Raw genomic sequence first — 18,320 nt, forward strand, 5'->3', positions numbered from 1 at the left:
TGCAGATTTCGGGTGCAGACAAACTGTGCCGGCCCTCCAGGGACGGTTGTAAGTTTCCGAGAGGTTTTGCACAGCAGCATATTAAGCATTTGCTACTCAAGTACATGTGCCCTACCTTGTGCTCCCCCGCGCTCCAGCCCTTCATCACACTGACCCTTGATGAATGGCTAGAACAGTGACCCAGACCCTCCCAGCTGGATATTTTTCTGGGTGGTGAAAAATCCCCAGCAACACCGCTGTGCCCAATACACTCGCCCCTGCACCATACACACTATACCACGGCAGAGCCACTGCTGTGCTGAGAATGGCCCACCATCCTAATTGCACCTGGACAACAGAAATCCTGCGGTCAGACACTGACCGATGATGAATGGGGTGAGGAGGGGGCTGGTAAACCGTGCAGCAACAGAAGGGCAACAGTTGAGCGTTAAGGGAAGCTGATTCCAACTAAATGGCCAGCGAGTGGAAGCGCAAGGTAGGGGTTTCTAATAAAGTGGCCAGCGAGTGGAAGCACAAGGTAGGGGTTTCTAATAAAGTGGCCAGCGAGTGGAAGCGCAAGGGAGGCGTTTCTAATAAAAAGGCCAGCGAGTGGAAGTGCAAAGGAGGCGTTTCTAATAAAGTGGCCAGCGAGTGGTAGCGCAAGGGAGGCGTTTCTAATAAAGTGGCCAGCGAGTGGAAGCGCAAGGGAGGGGTTCCTAATAAAGTGGCCAGTGAGAGGAAGCGCAAGGTAGGTGTTTCTAATAAAGTGGCCAGTGAGTGGAAGCACAAGGGAGGTGTTTCTAATAAAGTGGCCAGTGAGCGGAAGCACAAGGGAGGTGTTTCTAATAAAGTGGCCAGTGAGCGGAAGCACAAGGGAGGTGTTTCTAATGAAGTGGCCAGCGAGAGGAAGCGCAAAGGAGGCGTTTCTAATAAAGTGGCCAGCGAGTAGACTTGCAGAGCAGGTGTTTCTAATAAAGCAGATGGTGAGAAACTGATCCTCTGTGGAAAACGAGTCGCCGGACAAAGTGAAAGGTTGCTCAGTGTAGCTACGACAGACACAAGCATGCTCGACTGACTCTCTACGGAACAGCGACCAGGCCGATTCTCCCAAACACACACACACACCAGTGCAGCTCTGATAATACAGAAGATCAGTGGATGTCTAAATAATGCAGGAGACAAGATGAAACAGTTAATTTTTAATTCGGGTTCTTTTTTGTGTGTCAGTCGAAATCCAAATCCGCATGGGCATTTTATTTTTGATGCTCCAGCTAACGACGCCCGTGTTCGTCAAAACACGAACGAGGAATCTTTGATACGTCAAGCAACCCGGACATCATTTATACATAACGGAGAAGAAAGGAGGCCTTCAACAGCGCCCGTGACATTCAGCTTCTGACTCTGGCAGTTTAAAGGCCACTACAGTCATCGACAGTTCCCCCCTCAAGCCCCCTAAAATCAGCTGAGCCCATTCGAGGCATAGACTCCACAAGAAAGACCTCTGAAGGTGCCCTGAAGTATCTAGCACCATGAAGGCTTGGTTGCCCGTGACTCAGTCGCTGGTTGACCGGTTGTCCTTCCTTGGAGCACTCAACACCTGCCTGATGTTTTGAAGATGTTTCGACCCTCCAGTCGTCGAGCCATCGCAGTTTGCCAACACATCAACTACTTCAAGAACTGACCGTTCCACCGCTTCACAGGTTCTACCCAGGTAATCAGGGTTCTTCACTCGAGTCTTCAGTGGTTTTAGGACATGCTAAACTACAGCGTTGTTACACCAGAATGGATAATCCATGCTGGTCCAAGCCGGTTTGTGCTGGTCAGCGGTTATGTACCAGTGACCAACCAACACTGGTAGGTACCTGGTAGGTAGGTATTCAGGAGCAATTGGGAACCAGTTCAATAGAAGGGGCGATGTAGTCGTAGTCAGTGAAAGATGAAAGCATCCAGTCCAATTATGCGAATCTCGGCCCGTCTGCATTTTCTGCAATGGCGCGAGAGAGACCGACTGCTCCGAGCCCATGCGCTTAAGAAGTGTAGATGTCCACGGATGTCGGAATCTGAATGGAAGAGGCCGTCTAGACACGCGCCGGCCTGGACGCACGGCCCTGACCTCAAGGAGACGGAGGAGGGAAGAAAGAACCATGAAAGCATGAGCAAAGCAAACAAACAAAGAGGCACGGACTTGACTGTGGGGCGCTTCCCTGTCTCGCCCTTCGCTTTTGCGAGAGCAGACGAGGGAAGAAGCATTAGTCCGCTCTCAAAAATGGGACCGAAAGATATTCGGGAGAGAAAAAAAAAAAGACATGTCTAACAAAACTAAACATTTATGACACCTCACGAAACTTAAGCTCCTCTGAGTCGTAGGAAGTAAGCCTGTTACGCAAGACGATCAAAAGACAAACAGAAACTTCGTCTGTAAAGCACACACACACACACACACACACACACACACACACACACCCCCCGTCGGAGACGAGCGTAGAAATGCAAATCGCTGTCTTGTCTCTGCGTCTCAGCGTCCCAAAACAAATCAGCTTTTCCAACGTTAGGAACAGAACCTCGCAGAGCTCGCAAGCCGGGTGGGGCGAGACGAAAAAAAATCACGCTGCCATCTCCCTTCAACCTCGGCAGGTCCTCGTCAGCTAATCTCCTCGCGCCGCTGCCGCTTTTCGCTCCCTTGATCACGACGTCTTTTTTCCTCCGACAGGCCTCGGCTTGTTATTTTTGCTTGGATAATTCATGGTTGATATCTGCCTGGATCATAAAATAAACTTGGAGTGTAACAGATAGGGGCAGTACGAATCCCAGAACTTCTGGCGCGATACGCCGTCGTCTTGATACGGCAAAGGTACCTTATGTTCGACATCATACAAGTAGAACATTTGCGACAAAAGCTGGGCTAATGGAACACCTTGGCCTCACACTTAAAGCTTAAAGCTCTTGGGCTCCCCCTACAGTCGGAAAGTGGAGTGCTTATATGCAAAGCATATCCCCCAGAGTTGCGTAGTGCAGTTAGAGGCACGCCGAGCTACGCTTCTACGGGTGAGTGGAGCATCAACATGATTCTGTAGCTGCTACTTTGCTACACAGTGTTCTTTTAACCGCAAGCTAACACACTAGCCACAGGCTAACGTGTAGTCTTTTTTAGGATAAAGGATAAAGGTGCACGTATTCGTCACTGTACAGTATGGACTGTACAGCGAAATGTGTCCTCCGCATTTAACCCATCTGGTAGTGAACACACACTCACACACACACACGTGTTAGGGGCAGTGAGTACACACACACACCCAGAGCGGTGGGCAGCCAACTCCAGCGCCCGGGGAGCAGAGAGGGTAAAGGGCCTTGCTCAAGGGCCCAACAGTGGCAGCTTGCCGAGCCCGGGAATCGAACCCACAACCCTGTTATCGATATCCCGGCGCTCTAACCGCTGAGCCACCACTGCCCCTGTCATGATCCACTGTACCCCTATTAAATTGCCTTCTTCCCTAGGAAAGCGCTATGACTCTAAAGCTAGCCGACTAGGAGCCAGCGCTAACCAACTACGAACTAAAGCCAGCTAAACTGAACCGCTACCCGCTAAGTTCCAGCACTGACAGTATGGTTTCATGGCAGGGAAACACAGGGAATCAACTCTTTTTGGGATCAGGACAACTCCTGGCGAACATCCAGGACTCGTGGACTTTAACTACATTACTGGGAATTGTGATTTTAGGCTTCCACTAGCCAAGGAGGCCTGAAATTTAGGCCTCATTTAGCGGGCTCCCTGCCGCAGTGTAATCAAGCAAATCAGACCGTCATAAGCAACCCTCACGCTCATCAAATTGCCGCGCTCTGAAAGGAAATGATGGTGGGTTTTGTGAACGTCGGAATCTATGCCGTTACCGCTGGTGAAACGGCGCTAACGACCAGTTATCACAGCTGATCAGTCAACTATCATAATAAAGCGTTTTCCTTTCCCGACGGACGATGGGCTATAAGCTTCTAGACTACCAGCTAGACCCCCCCCCCCCCCCCACAAAAGACCCTCAGTAGGCTAAACAGCCGAATTGTGCATTACATGGACAGACACCAGGGGCCACGGCGACTCCCGCTACCTGTGACGTCACCTGCACACCAGGGGGGTTGGGGCACACGAGTCCATCCTGGTCCCCTCATGCTCGCCACGGCAACCCTGCGAGGGATTGTCTTACCTGGCAGATGCCCACATAAGGAAGAACAATGCCCCTCTCTGTCCTGACCTCATGAATTTTGGATGCTCCCTGGAGCCGTAGCCTGCAGTTATTGCAAAGGATGATTTTTTTATTATTATCATATTACGCGGGATAGCTGGGTCATGCGTCATGTCTTGTGTTAGGAGGAAGATGATATGATGGTATATACCTTTCCGAGGAGGAGGTGAGGTCAGTGTCTGGCGGGTGTGAGCTAGCTGCCATGTTCAAGGCCCCAGCAGTGCTAACCTGGGAATGAAAGCTTGGGTGTGGACAAGCTAACCTTCATTAGCACTCTCTGCATCTGCTCTTCTCTTTCCACCCCAGCTACGTAACACAGTCAGGGGCGCCAGATCCTTTCTAATTGCAAGCGTTCATCAAGGTCATCTTCCAAATATTAAAGTTTTTTTTTTTTTAGCCTGCATTTGGTTTGCAACTGACGAGGCAGATACACGCTAGCGATAAGCAGGCACGCAACACTGCTAATTAAGCTGGAAGTAATTATTAGTCTTGGGGCAAAAGCTTAGAGCTCACTTGCCCATTTTCGTGCTGCAGAGCGGACAGTTCTCAAGGATGGAGGTCAGATGTTTTATCAACAGCTCACCATTACTGTTATTTTACTCTGTTTTAGCATTTTCTCCAGTTTAACCAGCTTGACCAGACTGGCCAGTCTTCCAGGTGAAAACATACCCTATGCTGGTAAGCTATCTAGTAAACAAGCTCTTGACCCCAGTATAGTGTGTGTTGCATTTGATTTCGGTCATGCTGGTCAGCTGGCATGGTCAAACTTGGTCTTACTGGTGGAATAGCATGATTTATCATGAACATACCCTATGCTGGTCAACCAGTTTAAGGTGGCTGTAACTTCAGGCTCCTGCAGATGGCGCTGCACGAGGACGGCCTGGCTAGAAATACGAGCAGGACGTACGACAGGATTCAAAGACTGAGAACAGGTGGTACAGTGCAGCGCAGTTTTGTCCTTCAGACACAATTCTGAGGAGAATTTCCTGTAGGCTGAAATTTCTGCCACTGCTGGTAGACCCGTATGACCGTCTGCTTCCATACACCTGCAGATTCAGCTGCTTCCTGCTCAAATGCAGTCACTCCTTTTAGCCCATCATTAACGGTATCTGCTTTGTGGCCCAATTTCCACACATCCAACCAGACACTGTACCACCTATTCTCAAAATCTGAGTCCTGTCACACACCACACAGGTACTTATAGCCTGATCATCCTCACGCAGCTTACTCCTATATTCACACGCCTGGTTTGAGCTGCAGCCTAGGCTTTGACTGAAGGAGACTAAAGTAATTCTTGGATCCTTGGAAAGTTGATCTCGATCACCATTTAAATGAATAGAAATGGACACAATTTAGAAATTAGACCACGTAACATCAAAATCTAGCATCATCCTGAGAACATCTAGTCCCAATTACATGCTACACAGTAGATACACAGAGCCTGTTGCCCAGCTGGTGCTACTGCCCAGTAAATCGCGTGTGCATTCGCACACATTTTCAGGACCTGTCCCCAAGGGGTGGATTAAACACACACACACACACACACCCTTTCTCACACACACACACACACACACACACACACACACACACCCTTTCTCACACACAAATACAAAAGTGGAATTGTGAAACTGAGCTTCTGAGCATTTCGGAGGCGCCTGGTTGGCATTCTAATCCGAGCTATGGCTGAGGACTGCTGAGAGTGTTTCAGCTCCGCTATCTTCACCACACACACACACACACACACACACACACACACACACACACACACACACTCTTGCAGATTCTCTCAGTGCAGAGAGTGACCTCCATTCATTTCATTTGCATTACTTGCCATGTCTAAAATCTAGCAAACGCCACACAGGCAACTCAAGCCGAGCTACCCTTCACCATCAAGGTCAGGTTGGCTAACGAAGCTACCATCAACAACAGAAACACAACTGTCCACGGCTGGGGCACTGGCATACTTAACGTACGTGTTCAGCTCTGCTCGGATGAGGAGCTAACTTAGCAATTAGCATGGTCGGGACAGTGGGCGATTTGCGAATCCGAGCTGACACCGAGGTTAGCATTCGTTCTTAGACATGGTTAACGTTAGCATTTCCTCTGTTTTGGGTCTTCAGTGCCGAGCCGCCCTTCGAAGGTCAATGCGGTCAGAGCAGGAGCGCTTTTGGGTCTTGGATACGATTCAAAGATGCCAATGAATCTTTGCGGACGGTATACTAGTGCGACCATGGCTAATGAGGCAGCTAAGAATGATACCAAGGACACGTCACTTCTTCCCCCACTCACTTCACTGCTATTTTACTGTCAGAATCACATCGGCCCTAAAATAGAACCCTGTGGGACTAGTTTCTGCATTAGGATTAATAAGGGGTTTAAGGGATTAATCAAACCACAAGCAAGCCCTTCATTCGTGGCCAGTGAATACGGTCAATTATGTTGTTAATTAGGACACACTGGGTTAGCGACTGGATCACAGCAACAACCTAGCCAATGGGTCAGTTCTTTTTTTGTTGTTAGGGTTAAACTTGTAGCTCCAATGCTAAACAAAAGAGGCAATTCTGACACCAAACACGGACTACTGACTAATGGAGAACAGTGAAGTACATCAGGGGTCACCAAAGGTGGTCAGTGGCTGCACAGTCATTATATCATACAGGCCGAAGAGCGCCTCAGCGTCTTGCTGGGTATTTGGGCTCAACACGCATGTAAAATAGTGAGCGGGGTTCAGCGAAGGGACAACCTCATTTATCTACCAACGCTTTTATGTCCCATCTCGTCCCCGCCGGTCCAGAGATGACCTGGGCAGACGCAAATATTTTTTCTTCAAGTGGGATATTTATACTGCAGGTTAAGCTTGATCGGATGCGGTTGACAAAGTTAAAGGGATATCTTTAGTTCCTTTCATTACAACGGCGGCAAAAAATAGCCAGAGGAGAAAGAGCAAGAACGTTCCTCCGAGAAGAAAAAAACGCAAGACTTTCTTTTAGACGAAAATGACGGAGCGGCGGAACATGACAGCCGTGCATTAAGCGCGGAAAGATGACAGAAGACGCCCGAACAGAGGTTTACATAATGCATTACACGCGCTGCCGCTGCACAGGCATGACTGGATTCATGTGAAGATCTCTGAACATTCCAGGAAGAGTGTGTAGACCTTTAGATGACTGCATTGTTACCAGGCTAACAGGCACAGCAAGCAAAGGAATGCATTTAAACGTGGGTATTTTCTTTAAAGTTAATAAGAGCTAATAAGCCAACACTGGTCAGCTTCTACACCTGGTGTTTTCTTCTTTACGGATGATGGTTGGTTGTTAGAGAAATATCTTTGAACAGTTTTGTGGGTACAGATAAAGCTGCAGCTGCTAACATCAACATCTGTTAGCACACTGACCGAAGTTAACATCCAGAGAACATCAGCTAGAGCAGTTACCATCCAGCAAATGTCAGCTAGAGCAGTTAAGATCTACCAACGTCAGCTAGAGCAGCTAGTTAACATCCAGCGAACGTCAGCTAGAGCAGTTAAGATCTACCAACGTCAGCTAGAGCAGCTAGTTAACATTCAGCTAACGTCAGCTAGAGCTGTTAACATCCAGCTAACGTCAGCTAGAGCAGTCAATATTCATCTAACGTCAGCTAGAACTGTAACATCTACCAACATTAGCTAGAGAAGTCAAGGTTCAACTAACGTCAGCTAGAGCAGCTAGTTAACATCCAGCTAACGTCAGCTAGAGAAGTCAATATTCATCTAACGTCAGCTAGAGAAGTCAATGTTCAACTAACGTCAGCTAGAGCAGTCAGGATCAGCTACAGCAACTAGTTTACATCCAGCTAACGTCAACTACAGAAGTTAACATCCAGCTAACGTCAGCTAGAGAAGTCAATATTCAACTGACGTCAGCTAGAGAAGTCAATGTTCAACTGACGTCAGCTAGAGAAGTCAATGTTCAACTGACGTCAGCTAGAGAAGTCAATTTTCATCTAACGTCAGCTAGAGAAGTCAATGTTCAACTAACGTCCGCTAGAGCAGTCAGGATCAGCTACGGCAACTAGTTTACATCCAGCTAACGTCAGCTAGAGCAGTCAACATCCAGCTAACGTCAGCTAGAGCAGTCAATATTCTTCCAACGTCAGCTAGAGCAGCTAGTTAACATCCAGCTAACGGCATCTAGAGAAGTCATTGTTCATCTAACGTCAGCTAGAGCAGTTAACATCCAGCTAACGTCCGAAAGAGCAGCTAACATCCAGCTAAATGTCAGCTACTGCTTTTAACAGTTGGCTTATAGCTAATGTTCCTAATGAAGTGGCCAGGTAGTGGTAGCACAACATACATATTTGGACAAAAGTATTAGGACACCTGCTAATTCACCGTGTCTTATGAAGTGGTATTAAAAAGAAGTTATCCTGCTTTTGTTGGAGTAACTGTCCCTACGGAAGGCGGCTTTTTTTTTAACCAGATTTTGGAGGAACATTGCTGCGAGGATTTGATTGCATTTAGTGACAAAAGCATTAGCGAGGTCAGGATGTTGGACGATCACCACCCACAGAGTACCTGGACCTGCTCCACAGCTCAATGCTGGGGGCGGGGGTGTATACCCCTCCAGCCCACCACCTGGCATGAACCATGGTGCAGATAGGTGTTTGGCACAAGACTCCTGGACGGCTGGGGTCTGATGTGACCGTGATTCTGATGACTTCCCTCTGATGATTATATTAGTAAGCTTGGCGTAAACAAATGGAATCCCCATCTGCGCCGAGGCTCTGCGAACGCTCGGCTCCCGCTTAATCCCTCAGCAAACGGGACGCACAAGCAGCCTGTGCAAGCGCGGCCAGATCCCGAGAGGGGACGAGGGTCCCGCATAACAGGAGGCACAGTTAAAAATTGAAGACTCTGAGAAGGAGCGAGGCTGGGAAGTATGCAAGGTAGACAGCATCTGAACAGCGCCACCTTGTGGCCTGGTTCTGGAGGCCCGGTGCACCTGGAGAACCCCAGTCTAGCGACCCATGCAGAACCAACAAAACTTTAAAGCTGTTTTGTTTTCTCCCGGCCGCAGCGAGCTTTAAAAGAGGAGGCCCTCCCCACCCCCCTCCGACACGCCGGATCCATAATGGATGAGGAGAAGCGATCCCGAAATTCTTTGCTGTTGTTTTCCGAGGCTAGCCCGAGGACAGGCAGGCAGTGTGCGCGAGAGCTTAAACAGCCTTAAAAGGGAAAATCAAAGGCCGGCCTCTCTCCCCGCGCAGGAAAAACAGTGTCAACAGTGCATCAATAATGCATAGCTCTGCTCTCTCACTCACTCACACTCTCTCTCGCACGCTCGCTCACTCTTACGCCTGTTTATTATTAATTAGCATTATAAAGCCGTCTTGTGAACAACCTCCGCTGTCACAATAAGATGAAGAGGAAGCTTCAGAACGCTGTCAGCTTCAGGACTGTACAAATGCAGTAGCCACTGGTAGAACGAGGCCCTTGTAGAGGATCCAGGGTCCATAAACCCCAAAAATGACCCCAGCCCTACTCCCGCAGTTGCTAGAGTGCTTGATTATTGTGCACAGGGTTGTGGGTTCTAAGCCGTCCACATTGGGTTCTTGGTGGTTAGTGCGCCGGATTACTAAATGACAAGGTTTGATACCTGGGTCCGCTAGCTGCCACTGTTGGACCCTCAGTAGTTCAAGTGGTGGGTTATTGTTCACAGGGTTGTGGGTTCTAAGCCGTCCATGTTGGGCTCTTGGTGGTTAGTGCGCCAGATTACTAAATTACAGGGTTTGGGGTCTGATACCTGCGTCTGCCAGGTGCCACGATTGGGCCCTCGATAGTTTGAATGATGGGTATTTTGTATACAGGGTTGTTGGTTCAATACCCTGGTCCGCTAATTCTGCCAGTGTTGGGACCTTAGTGGTTAGACTGCTGGATTACTAAACCACAGGGTTGTGGGTTCAATACCCAGGTCCGCTACTACTGGGTCATCAGTGGTTAGAGAGCTGGGTTATTGCTCACAAGATTGTGGGTTCAGTACCCGGGTCTGCTAAGCTGCCACTGTTGGATTCTCAATGGTCAGAGTGATAGATTACTGATCACAGGGTTGTGGGTTCAATACCCAGGTCCGCTACTACTGAGTAATCAGTGATTAGAGAGCTGGGTTAAGGTTCACAGGCTTGTGGGTTCAGAACCCATGTCTGCTAAGCTGCCGCTGTTCAGGCACTCAGTGGTTATAGAGCTACCAGTACGTTTTTAAACAGTGCTGTTCCATAATATGGGACCTTTGCCATAATATTAGGACATCCAGTCCATTGTATTTCAATAGGTAGGTCGACAGTGGTGAGAACAGTGCTATGCCGCAGCCCCTCCTCTGTTCAGAAAGCCGTGCCCTTTAGAGCAGAGAGAACAGCATCTGTGAAGGCGGGCAACAAGTTTGCCATGCTCAGATTCAGCCCCTTAACCCACAGGGATCCGGGTACGAGGCGCTAAAGCCGCTGCTGCCGAAGCCGCACCTGCAGACAGAACTTCAAAGGCGATGCAGACTCATAGGCATAAACGGGGCGGCATGCATCAGTGAGGCCCAGTTACAGCCGGCTGGTATAATAAGCACCGAGAAGCGGTGGATGAAAGTACAGCGCGACAGCAGATGAGCTCATTAGATGAGGCGCGCGAGTGTGGTCAGCGCACCCCTCCTCTCTAGATCAGCCCCGCAATTAGCAATTCATAACTCACACAACCTTCACATTTCTGTGGAATTACAGGCCAGGGCTCCTGCTGCTGCATTAGTGCAGACAAGTTCATCAGAGCAGGCGCGTGCAAATTACCCACCATACCCAGTTTGGGGCAGTGGTGGCTCAGCGGTTAGAGCGCCGGGATATCGATAACAGGGTTGTGGGTTCGATTCCCGGGCTCGGCAAGCTGCCACTGTTGGGCCCTTGAGCAAGGCCCTTTACCCTCTCTGCTCCCCGGGCGCTGGAGTTGGCTGCCCACCGCTCTGGGTGTGTGTGTGTACTCACTGCCCCTAACACGTGTGTGTGTGTGAGTGTGTTCACTACCAGATGGGTTAAATGCGGAGGACACATTTCGCTGTACAGTCCACACTGTACAGTGACGAATACGTGCACCTTTATCCTTTATCCTTTATCCTTTTTGATTATACTGGCCCTTTAAGATTGGCGGTGCAAATTTACATATGTAAATAAGCTCTGTTCTAATGCTAAATGCTAGCAAATGCTGGACGGGACTAAACTGCTAAGTAGTCGTAGAGATATATATATATATATATATAAAAAAATGCATGTACAGATTTGCATATGTAAATGAGCTCTGCTCCGATTCCCAGCCCCATTTTTTGTACATTATTTAATAGCAGTCAGCTCCTTGTAACTTCCGAATGGGTGGGACTACAGTGCTGCAGGCGGAGTAGGAGTATGGATATATGTAAATGGGTTGGCTTGTGTGACATCACAGGGCAGTAAAATAGCTTTTGTGATGTCACAATACCCCCCACCCACGCGATTTCATATAATATGGGATAGCCCCGCCCATTTTCGCTAAAGTAACTGTGATTTTTCATTTTTTTTTGTTTTTCAAACGAGGCACAGCTTTGAATGAGGCTAGCCAATCAGCACAGGCCTCGTTTGCGTACATTTGCATATTGAAGGCACAGTAAGACTACATGTTAAATGCCAAGCAATAAAGGTCACTTAAAAATAAACCTGGATACGACCAACGGGGGACTAGGTCATTAGCTAAAGAGTCGATTCAGGTGCGTTCAATAACAACTGTTTAGCCCCAGTGCTTTTTAAACGGGCGTCCAATCAGAGCAGTGCTCATTTGCATGCATACGGAAATGAGGCTGAACTCACTTTACCTTTATGAGGTCACAAACACCAACATACTTACTTCCAGTGCATCTCCTGCCAGTCAGCCCTACAGCGTTCAGCCCCACCCATTCGCAATAGGCTCTAAATACTTCTTAAACGAGGGCGTCCAATCAGAGCAGTGGTCATTTGCATGCATACGGAAATGAGGCGGAATTCGCTCGGTATTTATGACGTCACAAACACTGTAAGTCCACATTCAATTAGCCTACTCTTCTATAACTTATAAACCGTTACAGTGTTGCAGCTCTGCCTGCATTTAAAACGGGGGCGTCCAATCAGAGTATCGTTCATTTGCATACAAGAACGCCCCCCCCCCCCCCCCCCACGTGCACAATTAAGTGCTTGTTCCTGCTCTAACCCCCAGTGTAAGCTCGTGAGCAGCTTGCTAATGATCTCACGAGGTGTTCCCAACAGTCCGCGGGTACCCAAGAGCATGAAGTAACGCGCACGAACCCGAAGCACCAAGGCACCGAAGCACGCGCGCTCTCCGGCACTGCAGAACACAAGCAAAAACACAACCAACAGGTGAGCCAGAGCGCGCGGGGAGGTTGCACGCAGGCACGAGACTCTTGTTTTAAAACAAACAAACAAACAAACAAAAGTGCAACAAAGCAAAGTTGAGCGCGCGAACGCACGCAAGGTCTGCAAAAACAATGCTGAAGGGTGCAATCGTCAGCGCGCCCGTCCTTCGCACGAGCAAGGAGTAGGGATGGATGGAGGATGTGGTAGCACGCGCACAGTGCAGCACAAAGAACCACCACCCCCCCAAAAAAAAAATAAATAAAAAAATAAATAACAGCACGCGCTGCGCTCGGCTCGACACGTACCTGTAGCTCGAGGCTGTACGCCTGCTGCAGATGCGTTGGGTACACGGTGAGCTGCTGCTGCACTTGCACGAGAGCGTGTAATCCATGGACGCGCGCGAGCCGAGTGTGGCGAGAGCCGCGCGCCTGCACGCGCTTCAAAGCGCATGGGAGGGGGGGGTGCGCTCCCGCCTCCTTCCTCGCCACACATTGGCTGTCTAGGCCTCTCCGCGCCCTCATTGGCCGAGGTGGTGTGCAAACGAAGCTCGGGCACGGGCACGTCACAGTGGTAAACATACGCGCGTGAACCCATCCCAAACCCGCCCCGCCCCCCCACACACACGAATCTCGGTAATGCTGCAGAACTACATACACGATGGCATGCCAAAAGTTTGGGTACCCTGCATGGTAACAGATGAGGGTCTTTTTCTGTTTTGTGGGGGTCTTGCTGCAATGCTTTCTGTGGTCTACAAGGTGGGTCACTGGCTGCAGCACAAGCCCAAAGCATGTTCGATCCACCCCTGTGCTTAACAGTTGGAAAGGTCCTCTTTGCACCACCACCACCACACTCCAGAGTCTGATCTTCCTGCTCTCAGAGCTCAGATCCCTTGGGGTGCCCAAACTTTTGCATGTTGCTCATCCTATTTTTCACAATAATGTCAATAAATAATACACTAATTATGCCTAAAATCGACTAGTTTATTGAGTTAAAGGACAAAGCCAGTCTGGGGTAAAAGTATTGATCCTGCAGACCACCGCACACCCAACACCCACACTACATGCAGTCCATGCAGATTAGGGATACCTGCAGGTTTTACAGCTGCTAGTCAGTGTTGGGCTACGCTCAGGCGCTGTCCGTGGTGCTGAGCAGAAACAGGCGAATAAATTGGAAGCCCAACAGTGAAGTTAATACGAATCTCTCTCGCCCTTTTTCTCCCTCGCTCTTTCAGAGCAGAGCAACCTTGACTGAATACTGAATGAAGGTCACAGTGGTCAGTAATTTGTATGGCTGCAATCCTTTCCAGTTTGTTGTTGTTGTTTTTGTTGAGCTAGTAAGCTCGTTCTGCGTGCTGTACAGGAGAGTAAACGTCTGATAATTAACAATCATACATTTTGCAGTTTCAACTAATCAATAAAAAAAAATCTGTAAATGAGAAATGAGGAGATGTTAGATGTGTACAGAATAATGAACAGACTCAACCAGGGCTAGTGAACTCCTGGGAGGGCTTGTGGTGGCACTGCAATGGGGGGGGGGGGGGGGGGGGGGGGTCTATAAGGCTGTGATGGATAAACTACTGTCAAATTAAATTACAAAAAAAAAAAAAAATTACGGGTTTTGGCATTGAACAAAAAAATTTGACGCATTACTGCAACCCAGCACAGTAATGTTTCCACTAAATACTGAAACACTTTAGGTGAATGATTTGCATTCAAGTCAAAGTTAATATCCAAAATGAAGCTCTAAACATTACTATCCAGTATGAAGCTCTAATAGCATTACTATCCAGCATGAAGTTCTAAACATTAATATCCGGAATGAAGCTCTAATAAACATTAATGTCCAGATTAATGTCCAGTATGAAGCTCTAATAGCATTAATATCCTGAATGAAGCTCTAATAACCATTAATATCCAGTATGAAGTTCTAATAACCATTAATATCCAGTATGAAGCTCTAATAACATTAATATCCTGAATGAAGCTCTAATAACCATTATCATCCAGTATGAAGTTCTAATAACCATTATCATCCAGTATGAAGTTCTAATAACATTATTATCCAGTATGAAGTTCTAATAACATTATTATCCAGTATGAAGAAGTTCTAATAACATTATTATCCAGTATGAAGAAGTTCTAATAACATTAATATCCAGTATGAAGCTCTAATGGGATTAATATATTATATATATATATATCCAGAATTATGTTCTGATGAAGCTAAGGCATGGATTTTGGTGGGTTAGTGCACTCAGCACCCTGTCCTTTCTATTAAACGTACACATGCGCTACATGTAATCAGGTCTTTTCCGAGCTGAATAAAACCTCATTCTCACGCAGGCATTTCAGCCGCCAAAGCCACATCACAGAATTCTCACCCTTCAGGCAGTCGGAGCCCTCCATCGAGTCTGAGCTCAGCACTGAGTATGATTTAAAGTGAGAGCATATCCAAGGTGAAGAGGGCAGAGTTTCAGACTGACGCTTGTATGGAGGTGCCTTCAGGCCTCGCTGAATTCCCGGCTCTTCAGCAAAAACACAGAGAGTCTCTCCGCACGGCAGCTTGTCAGCCAGCAGCAAAGGGCTGCCAGTCACCAGGACGGCCCACGTCCGGTGCCGGAAGCAGCAGGAAAGGGGAAAAAAAAAAAAAAAAAAACAGACCTGGACTCCATCAGCAGAGACAGGGCAGGACGTTCGGGCACCAGCACTGTCCCTATTCCTTATGTCAGCCCAGTCCCTGTGGGATGTTCCCAGTATGCAGTGGTCAGTACCTACCAAAAGATCTCCAAGGAAGGACAACCGGTAACCCACCGAAAAGCATCATTGTCACTTAGGGTTCATCGAGGTCTTGCGGAGAAGTTTTGGGGACACGTGGGGGACATAATCTTAATGTCATGGCTGACTGGTCATGCTCCGAACACTGCAGAGCGTTGTCCACTTACTTGTTGATCCCGCTCACTTGGGATTCCACTTAGTCCAATCAGGAGACACTCTGAAGTGCCCTCTCCAGTGAGAGGACGAGCAGCGCCGGGCGTTTCCGCATGAGCTGTCACCATCAGAGCCAACATGCAGGACTCATTTGCCGCGGCAGGCTTTTGTAGCGACTAAAACGGAGGAAACTGAGATTATATAAAACGCACCAGAGGCAAAGCGTTTACTCATAGGGATGCTGATGGAAGCAACTTGGAAGAGAGGTTTTAGACAGAGAGGCAAGCATCCCATCCCATCCAGCAGGAGGAAAATGCATCGTCTTTAGGCTGCTTTTGGGCAAAGAGCATCATCTGCACTGCGCCACCAAATACAGGGATGCACAGCGAGATCGTTATTATTATGCTCAAGCAAACACTCCCATTGGGTAGGACTTCAGGAGGTAGACCGAAGGCCATACACATCAAATTGGTCCCTGCGATAATTCACAATTCCGTGAGAAACGATGCAACTCTAGGCCTACCTGGACGTTCCGGACATATCCCGGAGTGGATTTTGACATGGAGGCACGGCGGTTTTGCCCTTATGGCCCAAACTGAAGGCTGTGCTCCAATAATTACATACGGGTCTACCAGCAGAACATGAAACACACCAGCCCAGAACGAGTTGCATTATTTTGAGGTTCAAGTGATCAACCTCTCCAGGGTGCTGTCGTTGAAGTCTCTGTGAATCATCCCCTAATCCGCAATACCACCAAAAATATTCCTCCCTAAGGGAGCTTTCTGACTCAGCGAATCAAAAAAAAGACCCTGGCTCCCAGAAATAAACCCGTCCGCCGCCGAGAGGAGGTGTCCCAGAGCAACGATGCGCCAGGGACCATGTGACAGCATGGTGACAGGTGATACATGAGTCTCACTGATCCTGAACCGGGCTGGGGGGGGGGGATGGGGGGGGTAGGGAGTGCTTGAAGGCATCTCCTGAAACAATGCTCTTGCGCGGAAAATGACTCAAGTGACGTCTGAACGAAATCAAGTCGTAAAATCAAGTGACGTCTGTAAGAGTTTGTAAAAAGTGAGTATTGTGGCTTTTGAAGTTTTGAGTTTTTGGATTTTTCCAGAATGGAACACTCTCGTCATGATTTGCCATGATTGGACCAATGTTCTACTGGAGGAGCACCCTTCCAAAACACCAGATCCATCTAATCGGCTAATTAGCAAGCTCTGGATACAAGTCCAATGTCCAATTTGAGCAGAACAGGTAGTCAAAATCCACCTTTCCCCAACTGGATTCAAGCCACAAACTGAAGCCATCTACACTTCGGCCCCTTCATTAGAAAACGGCGGGTTAAATCACTGGTGACGATTCACAGCCATCCGAAGGATGACTTGGCCAAGTCGTGTAGGTAGTGTGGGCGTCTTTTAGCAGCACCAATCATGGATGGGACATCCGAGACTCTAAATACTAAGTCGCAACACTACGTTCCGTTTAGGAGGTTCTTCAGGCTGAAACTGTTGAGGAACCTTTTATGATGCTTTGAGGAACCTTCAAGGAACCTTCCCCCCCCTTCTAAAAACCTTTTCTCGAAGGTTCCACAAAGCACCTTAAGCGGTTCCTCCACGGTTTCAAACTGAAGAACCGCACTATTAAGATTAGCATATATGTCTCTAGCCAATGTGATGCTCCAGTGACTTGTAACAAGAAGAATGGAGTCACCGTCGTTGCTCCGGGCTCAGCAGGGTTCACTTGCTTTTTCTAGCCTGTACTGTGGATTGTTTACTCAAAGTGTAGGAATCCACGTACCTCCCAAAAGGCACGAATGACACTGTAGAGGGAGCCCAGGAGAAAAATCTTTTTTCAAATAAGTATAGAAACAAGTTTAATGACGTATTAGATACAGATTGAAGATGTTTCCACCAAAGAAATTCACTGATGCCTCGCAGTGAAGGTCTACTCGCTTCCAGAAAGGTGTTCCAGAACAAACGTCTGCTGCTATGGAGGTGCTACCAAAGGACGAATTCTGGGATCCAGCAGTGTGAAAGGAGCTCCACTTTGCAGATGTGCCCTTTCTAACAAGATTTCAGACTCGAGAAGGCTTCAATTGGCATGGTCTGATCTCCAATAAGACCCCTGCCAGAGTGCGGAGAGCCTTGCTACCTTAAAAGGTTTTCCCTACTTATTATTATTCCCACAGCAAACAGATTACAGGAGGGAAGCCTGGATGGTTCACAACCCCCTCCTCAGCGGGTACCTGATTCCATTATGCTGCCCTCGTTCTGATCCGTTCTCCAGCCTGCAGTCAGCCGCAAGCGACCCTCATCTGCATTCTACTCGGGCGACGTGGCTAAGTGTACTGTACAGGCCTCTGTGGCGTGCTGGTCACGTTGTGACTTTCACCGTTCAGTGGCCCCGTCGTTCGTACCGTCTCTGTAAATCAGGCAGGCAATCAAAGCAGTCCTCGTTAATCACTCTGGATTGGAATTATGGTGGTATATAAGGGGGTGCTGACAGGGTTAAACTCATTACCGCTAAGGAACGTTGGTTGACACTGCCCTGCTTTAGAGTCACGTGGATGCAACTGCCTGCATTTCCTTAAATCTACAGTTACAAGAGGAGGCATTTGAACCCTTTGGGAGGTATGTGGATTCCTGCACTTTGAGTTAACAATCCACAGTGCAGGCTAAAAAAAGTAAGTGAACACTGCAATTTGAAAACATATAGATTTCAGATTTAGCAGCAATCGCCTCTAGCTGCATATACGATTTGCCCAACATTGATGAGGAATTCTGGACTA

General features: G+C 48.2%; 1 protein-coding gene across 2 annotated transcripts in view; it reads right to left on the bottom strand.

The window, feature by feature from the left end:
* Positions 1-12,997, bottom strand: part of zmat4a (zinc finger, matrin-type 4a) — a 97,335-nt gene extending 84,338 nt beyond the window's left edge. For both annotated transcript variants that reach the window (XM_072665175.1, XM_072665174.1), the window contains exon 1: positions 12,908-12,997. The gene's annotated coding sequence lies outside the window, so the exon portion shown is untranslated. The remainder of the gene's footprint in view (positions 1-12,907) is intronic.
* Positions 12,998-18,320: the final 5,323 nt, after the last annotated feature.

This window comes from Salminus brasiliensis, chromosome 20 (assembly GCF_030463535.1).
Source record: "Salminus brasiliensis chromosome 20, fSalBra1.hap2, whole genome shotgun sequence".
Taxonomy (NCBI): Eukaryota; Metazoa; Chordata; class Actinopteri; order Characiformes; family Bryconidae; genus Salminus; species Salminus brasiliensis.